Source organism: Phyllobates terribilis, unplaced genomic scaffold, assembly GCF_046119375.1.
Source record: "Phyllobates terribilis strain yellow unplaced genomic scaffold, ASM4611937v1 Scaffold_11__3_contigs__length_659146591, whole genome shotgun sequence".
NCBI classification, from domain to species: domain Eukaryota; kingdom Metazoa; phylum Chordata; class Amphibia; order Anura; family Dendrobatidae; genus Phyllobates; species Phyllobates terribilis.
In genome coordinates, this window is record NW_027362771.1 from 437,014,645 (window position 1) to 437,026,938 (window position 12,294).

Here is a 12,294-nt window from a genome sequence, read left to right on the forward strand (position 1 = left end):
CCCCTCGGCCGAGGGGCACCCGGAACCGGGCTTCTGGGGGGGTGGTAGTATCCGTGGCGGTGACCCGGTCCCGTGGCTCAGGGTGGTCAGGCCAATGGCCTTCTCTTGGGAGGGCTTTCTGCTCACCTCCCTGACCCTATGTGGTATGCCTTTCTAGTAGGTGTAGTGAGGGGTCACACCAAGATATGATCGCGACCGCCGGTCCTTGGCTGAGGATTAGTCGCCTCCACCAACTTGGGATCCGGTACCCTGTTCTGCCAACCCGTCACCCGCAATCTCCTGGGCCTTTGGGGTTCCTTCTGCCTTCGTGTCTCTGGGCCTCTCTTAGTGTTCCGTTCCTTTCTTCCTTTCCTTTCTGTTCCTCTCTGCTGTTTCTGGCCTTCACTCCAGGCCTGCCTCGTGGAGCTGGGCCCAGACTGAGCCACAGCTCCCTGTCAGCCCTCTCTGGCTGAGCTCCTCTCCTCTTCTCCTCCTGACTGAACTGACCACTGTCCTAAGATGGTGCCCACCTTATATACCTCCCTCTCTGTGTACGAGCCCAGGTGACTTGCAACCAATGGGCTCCAACCTATGCCCAGAGACCCAACCTCTATCTGCTCCTACATCACTGGGTTTTCCTCCCCCCTCCCCATTCCAGCCAGGGACAGATGCTGTCGTGCCTGCACTTCTGTCTAGTGGGAGCACCGTTGAGCTGTCCCTCGGAAATGGGGTGTGTGTGATGCATGCAGCTTACTGAGTCTTGGTCCACACTCCATCCTTACCCGGGAGTGGAATATCACACCCCTGGTCTGAGGTGCAATACCCCTGTAGCGGCCGAACCCTCGGGGCGCTACACATACAGTGCTGAAAAGACATGGGAAAAGCATGAGGAAGACCGCTGGAAGCATCTCTGACACCCAGGTCACTGCCTAAAAGTGTGCCCATCAGAAGTCTTCCTTGCCGCATCAGAAGATGCAGACTTGCAACTATCCCCGTGCAAGTTCTTGTCCCAGGGCACTGTTCAATTGTACCTCCCCCATTCCTTGCAATGCAAGCGCAAATATGCAGCCAACCACCCACCCACCCCCAGGCTGCAATACCATACTGCTTGCTTGCACTTGAAATTGGGCCTTTTAGGCATGTGGAGGCGGAATCTGGCCACCACATCATGGCTGCGTTGGCGGCCTGTAATCCATACTCAGTCCCCAGCCGCCCAGCGGCCGGGTGTCCACACTCGGTCCCCAGCCGCCAGGGGGCGGCCCGGTGTCCATACTCGGTCCCCAGCCGCCCCGCGGCTGGGTGTCCACACAAGGTCCCCAGCCGCCTGGGGGCAGCTGGGTGTCCATAAACGGTCCCCAGCTGCCCCTATTTCTCCTGTCAACTTCCCCCCACACACTTTTCTTAGCCCGGCCTGCTTTAGGGCAGCATTGGACGAGACCACCAGAGAACCAGACTCCTCTGGTGGGCCCTGGCTTCTCCATCAGGGGAGTTGAGAGTGCCAAGGTGAGGAGCATGATGATGATGATAGAAGTTAGCATCTGCTTTGTTTTCTTTTAATGCTAGCATAAGTGTGCAGCCTGCCACCCACCCACCCCCAGGCTGCAATGCCATACTGCTAGCTTGCACTTGAAATGGGGCCTTTTAGTTTGGAGGAGGCCGATGCTGGCCACTACCTCATGGCTGCTTCGGCAGCGAGGTATCCATACTCAGTCCCCAGCCGCCCCTATTTGTCCCGGTGTGCCTTATACATAAGATTAAGCACGTATACCAAAACATTACCTGTGCCCTCCCCAGTGCATTTAGTGGGAAGGACAGCCTATTGCGCTGTAGTGTGTGCATGCCAAATCACTGTTCATGGTACATGCGAAGATGCCTCCCACCCTGCACCTGTCGTTGCAGACTTGCAACTATCCCCGTTCAAGTCCTTGTCCCAGGGCAGTGTTCAATTGTACCTCTCCCATTCCTTGCAATGCAAGCGCAAGTATGCAGCCTGCCACCCACCCACCCCCAGGCTGCAATACCATACTGCTTGCTTGCTTGCACTTGAAATTGGGCCTTTTAGGCATGTGGAGGCGGAATCTGGCCACCAAGTCATGGCTGTGTTGGCGGCCTGGAATCCATACTCAGTCCCCAGTCGCCCAGCAGCCGGGTGTCCATACTCGGTCCCCAGCCGCCCCGCGGCCGGGTGTCCACACACGATCCCCAGCCACCTGGGGGCAGCCGGGTATCCATAAACAGTCCCCAGCCGCCCCTATTTCTCCTGTCAACTTCCCCCCACACACTTTTCTTAGCCTGGCCTGTTTTAGGGCAGCATTGGACGAGACCACCAGAGAACCAGACTCCTCTGGTGGGCCCTGGCTTCTATATCAGGGGAGTTGAGAGTGCCAAGGTGAGGACCATGATGATGATGATTAGTGTTGAGCCACCCCCGTAGTGTTCGGGTTCGGTTCGGTTCGTCGAACACCGGGATATTCGAGGAACTGTTCGTCGAACTGTTCGTCGAACACCTTAGAACACCGTCGAACACCGTTAAAACCAATGGCAGGCAAACAAAAACACATAGGAACACATAGAAAACACCTTCAAAGGTGTCCAAAAGCTCACAAACTGCTCAGAAGACGCTTTCTTTAAAAAAGCCGGCCGGCAATTCAGCAGCGGCATACACCGGTACCCGACAATTTAGACATGAAGGAATAGAGCATCACACATAGATTAGATAGATAGAAACATGTCAGTCACATATATATGAAGTACAGTGACAGTGTTGCTTACTGTACTTGTCATTTAGTGTAAAGGATTTATTAAAAAATATAATAGTGTTTTCGTGCACTGTCTCTTTAAAAAAGCCGGCCGGCAATTCAGCATCTGTACCCGACAATTTAGAATAGAAGGAATAGAGAATCACACATAGATTAGATAGATAGAAACATGTCAGCCACATATATATGAAGTACAGTGACAGTGTTGCTTACTGTAATTGTCATTTAGTGTAAAGGATTTATCAAAAAAAATAATAGTGTTTTCATGCACCGTCTCTTTAAAAAAGCCGGCCGGCAATTCAGCATCTGTACCCGACAATTTAGAATAGAAAGAATAGAGAATCACACATAGATTAGATAGATAGAAACATGTCAGTCACATATATAATAAGTACAGTGATAGTGTTGGTTACTGTACTTGTCATTTAGTATTAAAGTAAAGGATTTATTATTAAAAAAAATTGGCGTAGGGCTCCCCGTAATTTTAGTCTCTAGCGGAGGTTAAGCAGACAGCTGGGGCAGATGTTTGAAGCCTGGGAAGGGGGTAATACCCACGGAGCTTCCCAGGCTACTAATATCAGCCCCCAGCTGAATACCTAGCCTTTACTAGCTATTAAAATGGAGGACCCCCCCCAAAAAAATGACGTGGGGTCCCCCCTAATTTAATAGCTAGCAAAGGCTAGGCAGACAGCTGGGGGCTGATATTAATAGCCCAGGAAGGGAGCCATGAATATTGGCCCCCTCCCAGGCTAGAAACACCAGCCGTCAGCCGCCCCAGAAATGGCGCATCCATAGGATGCGCCAATTCTGGCACTTAGCCTCACTCTTCCACGCTGCCCTGGTGCGGTGGCAGGGGGTAATAGGGCTGGGGTTGATGTCAGCTTATAATGCCAGCTGACATCAAGCCCAGGTTAGTAATGGAGAGGCGTCTATAAGACACCCCCATTACTAACCCCATAGTCAAAGTTAAAAAAAAAAACACAAACACCCAGAATAAAGTCCTTTAATTGAAATAAAGACACAATTCTTTATTGTTCTAAATTAAACCATACTTACCATCACGCCCATTCCAGCTGAAGCCAACGATCTCCTGCAATAAAAGAAAAATAATAAAGCAACCTCATCCTTACCTTTCCATGGTTCCCAGGACAGCTTCAGCTCTGCTACATCGAGATGACAGGCTGGACCTGCAGAACGCTGCCATCCAGCCTGTCATCCTGCGGACACTGAGAAGCGCAGGCATGCTTGCGCTCCTCAGTGTCTGACTGTGACGGCATCCAGATGAGCCGACAATGAACTCGGCTCACCTCATGTACGTCACTGACAGCGTGGGAAAATTCTCCTGCACTCAGCGCTTCAGCGTGAGAATTTTCCCACGCTGTCAGTGACGTGCATGAGGTGCGCCGAGTTCATTGGACATGACCTCGGCTCATCTGGATGCCGTCACAGCCAGACACTGAGTAGCGCAAGCATGCCTGCGCTTCTCAGTCTCTGCGGGATGACAGGCTGGATGGCAGCGTTCTGCTGCGGTCCAGCCTGTCATCTCGATGTAGCAGAGCTGAAGCTGTCGTGGGAGCCATGGAAAGGTAAGGATGATGTTGCTTTATTATTTTACTTTTATTGCAGGAGATCATTGGCTTCAGCTGGAATGGGCGTGATGGTAAGTATGGTTTAATTTAGAACAATAAAGAATTGTGTGTTTATTTCAATTAAAGGACTTTTTTCTGGGTGTTGTGTTTTTTTTAAATACTTTACTAGAAATTCATGGTGGTCATGTCTAATATTGGCGTGACCCCATGAATTTCGGGCTTAGGGCCAGCTGATAATGCCAAGCTGGCCTTAACCCCTTTATTACCCAGTGAGCCACCGCACCAGGGCCCTGGATGAGTTGGGTACAGCGCCAGAAGATGGCGCTTTTATGAACGCACCATTTTCCGGGGCGGCTGCGGACTGCAATTTGCAGCGGGTGGGGCCCAGAAAGCTTGGGCCTCCCTGCGCTGCAGATTCCAGCCCCCAGCTGCCTAGTTGTACCTGGCTGGACACAAAAATAGGGCGAAGCTCCACGTATTTTTTTTTTAAATTCATGAAATTCATGGAATAATTAAGAAAAAAAGGGCTTCCCTATATTGTTGTGTCCGGCTAGGTACAAATAGGCAGCTGGTGGTTGGGAGCAGCCCGTTCCTGCCTGCTGTACCTGACCGGACACAAATATAGGGCGAAGCCCCACATCAATTTTTTTTTCATTATTTCATGAATTTCCTGAAATAATTTAAAAAAAATTGACGTGGGGCTTCGCCCTATATTTGTGTCCAGTCAGGTACAGCAGGCAGGAACGGGCTGCCCCCAACCACCAGCTGCCTATTTGTACCTGGCCAGACACAACAATATAGGGAAGCCCTTTTTTAAAAAAATTATTTCATGAAATAATTAAAAAAAAATTGACGTGGGGCTTCGCACTATATTTGTGTCCAGCCAGGTACAGCAGGCAGGGACGGGCTGCCCCCAACCACCAGCTGCCTATTTGTACCTGGTTGGACACAACAATATAGGGAAGCCCTTTTTTTCTTAATTATTCCATGAATTTCATGAAATAATTAAAAAAAAAAATGCGTGGGGCTTCGCCCTATTTTTGTGCCCAGCCAGGTACAACTAGGCAGCTGGGAGCTGGAATCCGCAGCGCAGGGAGGCCCAAGCTTTCTGGGCCTCACCCGCTGCAAATTGCAGTCCGCAGCCGCCCCAGAAAATGGCGCGTTCATAGAAGCGCCATCTTCTGGCGCTGTACCCAACTCATCCAGGGCCCTGGTGCGGTGGCCCACTGGGTAATAAAGGGGTTAAGGCCAGCTTGGCATTATCAGCTGGCCCTAAGCCGAAATTCATGGGGTCACGCCAATATTAGACATGACCACCATGAATTTCTAGTAAAGTATTTAAAAAAACACAACACCCAGAATAAAGTCCTTTAATTGAAATAAACACACAATTCTTTATTGTTCTAAATTAAACCATACTTACCGTCACGCCCATTCCAGCTGAAGCCAATGTCTTCTGCAATAAAAGTAAAATAATTAAGCAACCTCATCCTTACCTTTCCATGGTTCCCACGACAGCTTCAGCTCTGCTACATCGAGATGACAGGCTGGACCGCAGCAGAAAGCTGCCATCCAGCCTGTCATCCCGCGGACACTGAGAAGCGCAGGCATGCTTGCGCTCCTCAGTGTCTCGCTGTGACGGCATAAAGATGAGACAAGTTCATGTCCAATGAACTCGGCGCACCTCATGCACGTCACTGACAGCGTGGGAGAATTCTCCTGCACTCAGCACTTCAGCGTGAAAATTCTCCCACGCTGTCAGTGACGTACATGAGGTCAGCTGAGTTCATTGGACATGAATGAGCTCACCTCATGCACGTCACTGACAGCGTGGGAAAATTCTCACGCTGAAGCGCTGAGTGCAGGAGAATTTTCCCACGCTGTCAGTGATGTGCATGAGGTGAGCTCATTCATGTCCAATGATCTCAGCTCACCTCATGCACGTCACTGACAGCGTGGGAAAATTCTCCTGCACTCAGCGCTACAGCGTGAGAATTCTCCCACGCTGTCAGTGACGTGCATGAGGTGAGCTCATTCATGTCCAATGAACTCAGCTGACCTCATGTACGTCACTGACAGCGTGGGAGAATTCTCACGCTGAATTGCTGAGTGCAGGAGAATTCTCCCACGCTGTCAGTGACGTGCATGAGGTGCGCCGAGTTCATTGGACATGACCTCGGCTCATCTGGATGCCGTCACAGCCAGACACTGCAGAGCGCAAGCATGCCTGCGCTTCTCAGTGTCTGCGGGATGACAGGCTGGATGGCAGCATTCTGCTGCGGTCCAGCCTGTTATCTCGATGTAGCAGAGCTGAAGCTGTCGTGGGAACCATGGAAAGGTAAGGATGAGGTTGCTTTATTATTTTTCTTTTATTGCAGGAGATCGTTGGCTTCAGCTGGAATGGGCGTGACGGTAAGTATGGTTTAATTTAGAACAATAAAGGAATGTGTCTTTATTTCAATTAAAGGACTTTATTCTGGGTGTTTGTGTTTTCTTTTAACTTTGACTATGGGGTTAGTAATGGGGGTGTCTTATAGACGCCTCTCCATTACTAACCTGGGCTTGATGTCAGCTGGCATTATAAGCTGACATCAACCCCAACCCTATTACCCCACTGCCACCGCTACAGGGCAGTGGGAAGAGCGAGGCTAAGTGCCAGAATTGGCGCATCCTAAGGATGCGCCATTTCTGGGGCGGCTGACGGCTGGTGTTTCTAGCCTGGGAGGGGGCCAATATTCATGGAACCCTTCCTGGGCTATTAATATCAGCCCCCAGCTGTCTGCCTAGCCTTTGCTAGCTATTAAAATAGGGGGGACCCCACGTCATTTTTTTGGGGGGTCCCCCATTTTAATAGCTAGTAAAGGCTAGGTATTCCGCTGGGGGCTGATATTAGTAGCTTGGGAAGCTCCGTGGGTATTACCCCCTTCCCAGGCTTCAAACATCTGCCCCAGCCGTCTGCTTAACCTCCGCTAGAGCCTAAAATTATGGGGATCCCCACGCCAATTTTTTTTTAAATAAATCCTTTATTTTAACACTAAATGACAAGTACAGTAATCAACACTGTCACTGTACTTCATATATATGTGACTGACATGTTTCTTTCTATCTAATCTATGTGTGATTCTCTATTCCTTCTATTCTAAATTGTCGGGTACAGATGCTGAATTGCCGGCCGGCTTTTTTAAAGAGACGGTGCATGAAAACACTATTATTTTTTTTTAATAAATCCTTTACACTAAATGACAAGTACAGTAAGCAACACTGTCACTGTACTTCATATATATGTGACTGACCTGTTTCTATCTATCTAATCTATGTGTGATTCTCTATTCCTTCTATTCTAAATTGTCGGGTACAGATGCTGAATTGCCGGCCGGCTTTTTTAAAGAGACAGTGCATGAAAACACTATTATTTTTTTTAATAAATCCTTTATACTAAATGACAAGTACAGTAAGCAACACTGTCACTGTACTTCATATATATGTGACTGACATGTTTCTATCTATCTAATCTATGTGTGAAGCTCTATTCTGTCTGTTATAAATTGTCGGGTACCGCTGCTGAATTGCCGGCCGGCTTTTTTAAAGAGACGGTGCATGAAAACACTATTATTTTTTTTGATAAATCCTTTACACTAAATGACAAGTACAGTAAGCAACACTGTCACTGTGCTTCTTATATGTGTGACTGACATGTTTCTATCTATCTAATCTATGTGTGAAGCTCTATTCTTTCGGTTCTAAATTGTCGGGTACCGGTGTATGCCGCTGATGAATTGCCGGCTTTTCATGTTTCACTGTTGGCACTGTTCCCATCGATTTGGGCAATCACTGTAATGCCACAACCACCATGGCTGTGGCATTACAGTGAGTGGCAGACAATCCCTGCATGATTGGTGCTCTAAATAGCGCCAGACATGCAGGACACGCTTTTGGTGCACGAACAGTTATCGAACATAACCTCGAACAGCCGAATTTTTTGCAAATCGTTCGGGTTCGTCGAACAACTCGAACACCGCCCAAAACAGCTCGAATTTGAGATTGGCGAACAGTTCTAGTCGAACACCGCTCATCTCTAATGATGATACAAGATAGCATCTGCTTTGTTTTCTTGGAATGCAAGCGCATGTATGTAGTAGCGGCTAGGCCTGAGGTGGTCAGCGTTTTGGCGCATATCCTACCTCCTCCGAGGATTGCTGGATGTTTTCCTGCTACTATCCCAGTTCTATGACTCCCGTTAAAACAAAGCTTCAGGTGATAAATGATGGATGAGGTAGTGGCAAAGGAGAAAGAGCAGGAGGAACAGGGACCATTCACATCAATATCAGGCCAGTCAACCACATATGTCTTGTGGGATATCTTTCTGTAACAAAAGGAGCGGTTCGGCTACACAGTTATAGGGCATACAGTGAGTGCAATGCCTACCAAAAATTTTGAGGCACTCCAATGCCCCTTGGAAATGACATGGAGGTCAGAGGGCCTTAACTAAACCGTTTTTTCCATTTATACCAACTGGGTCTCCTGTACACTGTTAGCCTAAGCAGTGAATGGAAGGCTGTCCAAAAATTATGAGGAACTTGCAATGCCCCTTACAAGAGCCATGCAGTACAGCATATTACAAACATAAGTCCCATTATTGGAGAGTGGGTCTCCCATAGTATTTGCTTATGCCTTCCAAGCAAAAGCTTCCAAAAATTAGGACGGACCAACTTGCAATGCCCATTACAAGAGCCATGCAGTACAGCATATTACAAACATAAGTCCCATTATTGGGGAGTGGGTCTCCCATAGTATTTGCTTATGCCTTCCAAGCAAAAGCATCCAAAAATTAGGACGGACCAACTTGCAATGCCCCTTACAAGAGCCATGCCGTACAGCATATTACAAACATTATTCCCATTATTGGGGAGTGGGTCTCCCATAGTATTTGCTTATGCCTTCCAAGCAAAAGCTTCCAAAAATTAGGACGGACCAACTTGCAATGCCCCTTACAAGAGCCATGCAGTACAGCATATTACAAACATAAGTCCCATTATTGGGGAGTGGGTCTCCCATAGTATTTGCTTATGCCTTCCAAGCAAAAGCTTCCAAAAATTAGGACGGACCAACTTGCAATGCCCCTTACAAGAGCCATGCAGTACAGCATATTACAAACATTATTCCCATTATTGGGGAGTGGGTCTCCCATAGTATTTGCTTATGCCTTCCAAGCAAAAGCTTCCAAAAATTAAGACGGACCAACTTGCAATGCCCCTTACAAGAGCCATGCAGTACAGCATATTACAAACATTATTCCCATTATTGGGGAGTGGGTCTCCCATAGTATTTGCTTATGCCTTCCAAGCAAAAGCTTCCAAAAATTAGGACGGACCAACTTGCAATGCCCCTTACAAGAGCCATGCAGTACAGCATATTACAAACATTATTCCCATTATTGGGGAGTGGGTCTCCCATAAAATTTGCTTATGCCTTCCAAGCAAAAGCTTCCAAAAATTAGGACGGACCGACTTGCAATGCCCCTTACAAGAGCCATGCAGTAGAGCATATTACAAACATAAGTCCCATTATTGGGGAGTAGGTCTCCCATAGTATTTGCTTATGCCTTCCAAGCAAAAGCTTCAAAAAATTAGGAGGAAATGCAGTGCCCGTTCGAAGACTCGTGGAGGTCCCAGTAGCTTAACAAGATGGTTTTAATGCCCCTTACAAGAGACATGGAGGTCAGAGTGGTATAACAAGATGCTTTTAATGCCCCTCAGAAGAGACGTTGAGGTCAGAGTGGTATAACAAGACGCTTTTAATGCCCCTTACAAGAGTTGTGGAGGTCAGAGTGGTATAACAAGATGCTTTTAATGCCCCTCAGAAGAGACGTTGAGGTCAGAGTGGTATAACAAGACGCTTTTAATGCCCCTTACAAGAGTCGTGGAGGTCAGAGTGGTATAACAAGACACTTTTAATGCCCCTCAGAAGAGACGTGGAGGTCAGAGTGGTATAACAAGACACTTTTAATGCCCCTCAGAAGAGACGTGGAGGTCAGAGTGGTATAACGAGACGCTTTTAATGCCCCTCATAAGAGACGTGGAGGTCAGAGTGGTATAACAAGACGCTTTTAATGCCCCTTACAAGAGACGTGGAGGTCAGAGTGGTATAACAAGACGCTTTTAATGCCCCTCAGAAGAGACTTGGAGGTCAGAGTGGTGTAACAAGACGCTTTTAATGCCCCTCAGAAGAGACGTGGAGGTCAGAGTGGTATAACAAGACGCTTTTAATGCCCCTCAGAAGAGACGTGGAGGTCAGAGAGGTATAACAAGACGCTTTTAATGCCCCTCAGAAGAGACGTGGAGGTCAGAGTGGTATAACAAGATGCTTTTAATGCCCCTTACAAGAGACGTGGAGGTCAGAGTGGTATAACAAGACGCTTTTAATGCCCCTTACAGGAGACGTGGAGGTCAGAGTGGTATAACAAGACGCTTTTAATGGCCCTTACAAGAGACGTGGAGGTCAGAGTGGTATAACAAGACACTTTTAATGCCCCTTACAAGAGCCATACAGTACAGCATCTTAAAAATATTATTCCCATTATTGGGGAGTGGGTCTCCCACAGTCTTTACTTATGCCTTCCAAGCAAAAGCTGACAAAAATAAGGACGGGGGAAATTTCAATAATGGCAACACGGACCACGGTCACCCTGGTGGTATAGTGGTGGTGGAGGCTGAGGATAAGGAGAAGAACATAAAACAGCCAAAATGAGGAAGCGTATACCCATATGTGGGAGTGAAGCGGTGCATGTGAATACACCTCCCGAAAAAACACAGTGGATTTGACTTTATGTTACTCTGCTGTCATTTGGTCGTGATGAGAAGTCTGGCCCAAACCAGCCCTTGTTCATTTTGATAAGGGTCAGCTTGTCAGCATTGTCAGTTGACAGGCGAGTGCGCTTATCAGTTATAATTCCCCCAGCGGCACTAAAAACACGCTCCGATAACACGCTAGCGGCAGGGCAGGCCAGGACCTCCAAGGCGTACAGAGCGAGTTCATTCCAAGTGTCCAGCTTGGATACCCAATAATTAAAAGGCACAGAGGAATCACGGAGGACGCTGGTACGGTCGGCAAGGTACTCCCTCACCATCTTTTGAAACGTTCCACTCCTTGTGAGAGTACCCCGCGCCTCAGGGTCTGTCCGAAAGGAGGGTCTGAGAAAACTGTCCCAGAACATTGACAGTGTTCCCCTGCCTCTGCTGGATTGGAGTTGCCTCTCTCTCGCTTGTACGCTTTGGTTGGTCAACAAACTGTGACCTCTGCCGCTAGCGTGTTCAGATGGGAATTTTTTTAACAGTTCTGCAGCAAGGGCCTTCTGGTACTGGCCCATTTTTGTAGACCTCTCCACCTCAGGAATAAGAGAGTGAAAGTTCTCCTTGTAGCGGGGGTCTACAAGTGTCACCAACCAGTAATGACTGTCACCCAACATTTTGACAACGCGAGGGTCACGGTTAAGGCAGCGTAACATAAAGTCAGCCATGTGTGCTAGACTGGTAACGGGCAAGATTTCCATGTCCTCACCAAGATGACGACTGACCATGCTCTCCTCCTCCTTCTCCCCTCTGTCCTCAGGCCACCCACGCTGAACCGACTGTATGACACTTGTACAGGTACTACCGTCTACAGCGCATGATAACAGCTCCTGTTCTTCCTCCTCCTCCTCCTTCTCCTCCTCCTCCTCTCCCTCATTGTCCCCCAATGCACATTGGGATGAGATGAGGCTGGGCTGTGTGTAATCGCCCACTACGGCTTCTTGATCCATCTCATCATACTCTGGCTGCAATGCCTCCTCTTTAATTCTCTGCAGAGAGTGTTGCAAACGACAGACAAGTGGGATGCTGACACTAATGATGGCGTCATCGCCACTCACTCACCATCTTGGTGGCCTCCTCAAAGTTTGTCAGGATGGTACATATGTCAGACATCCAGGT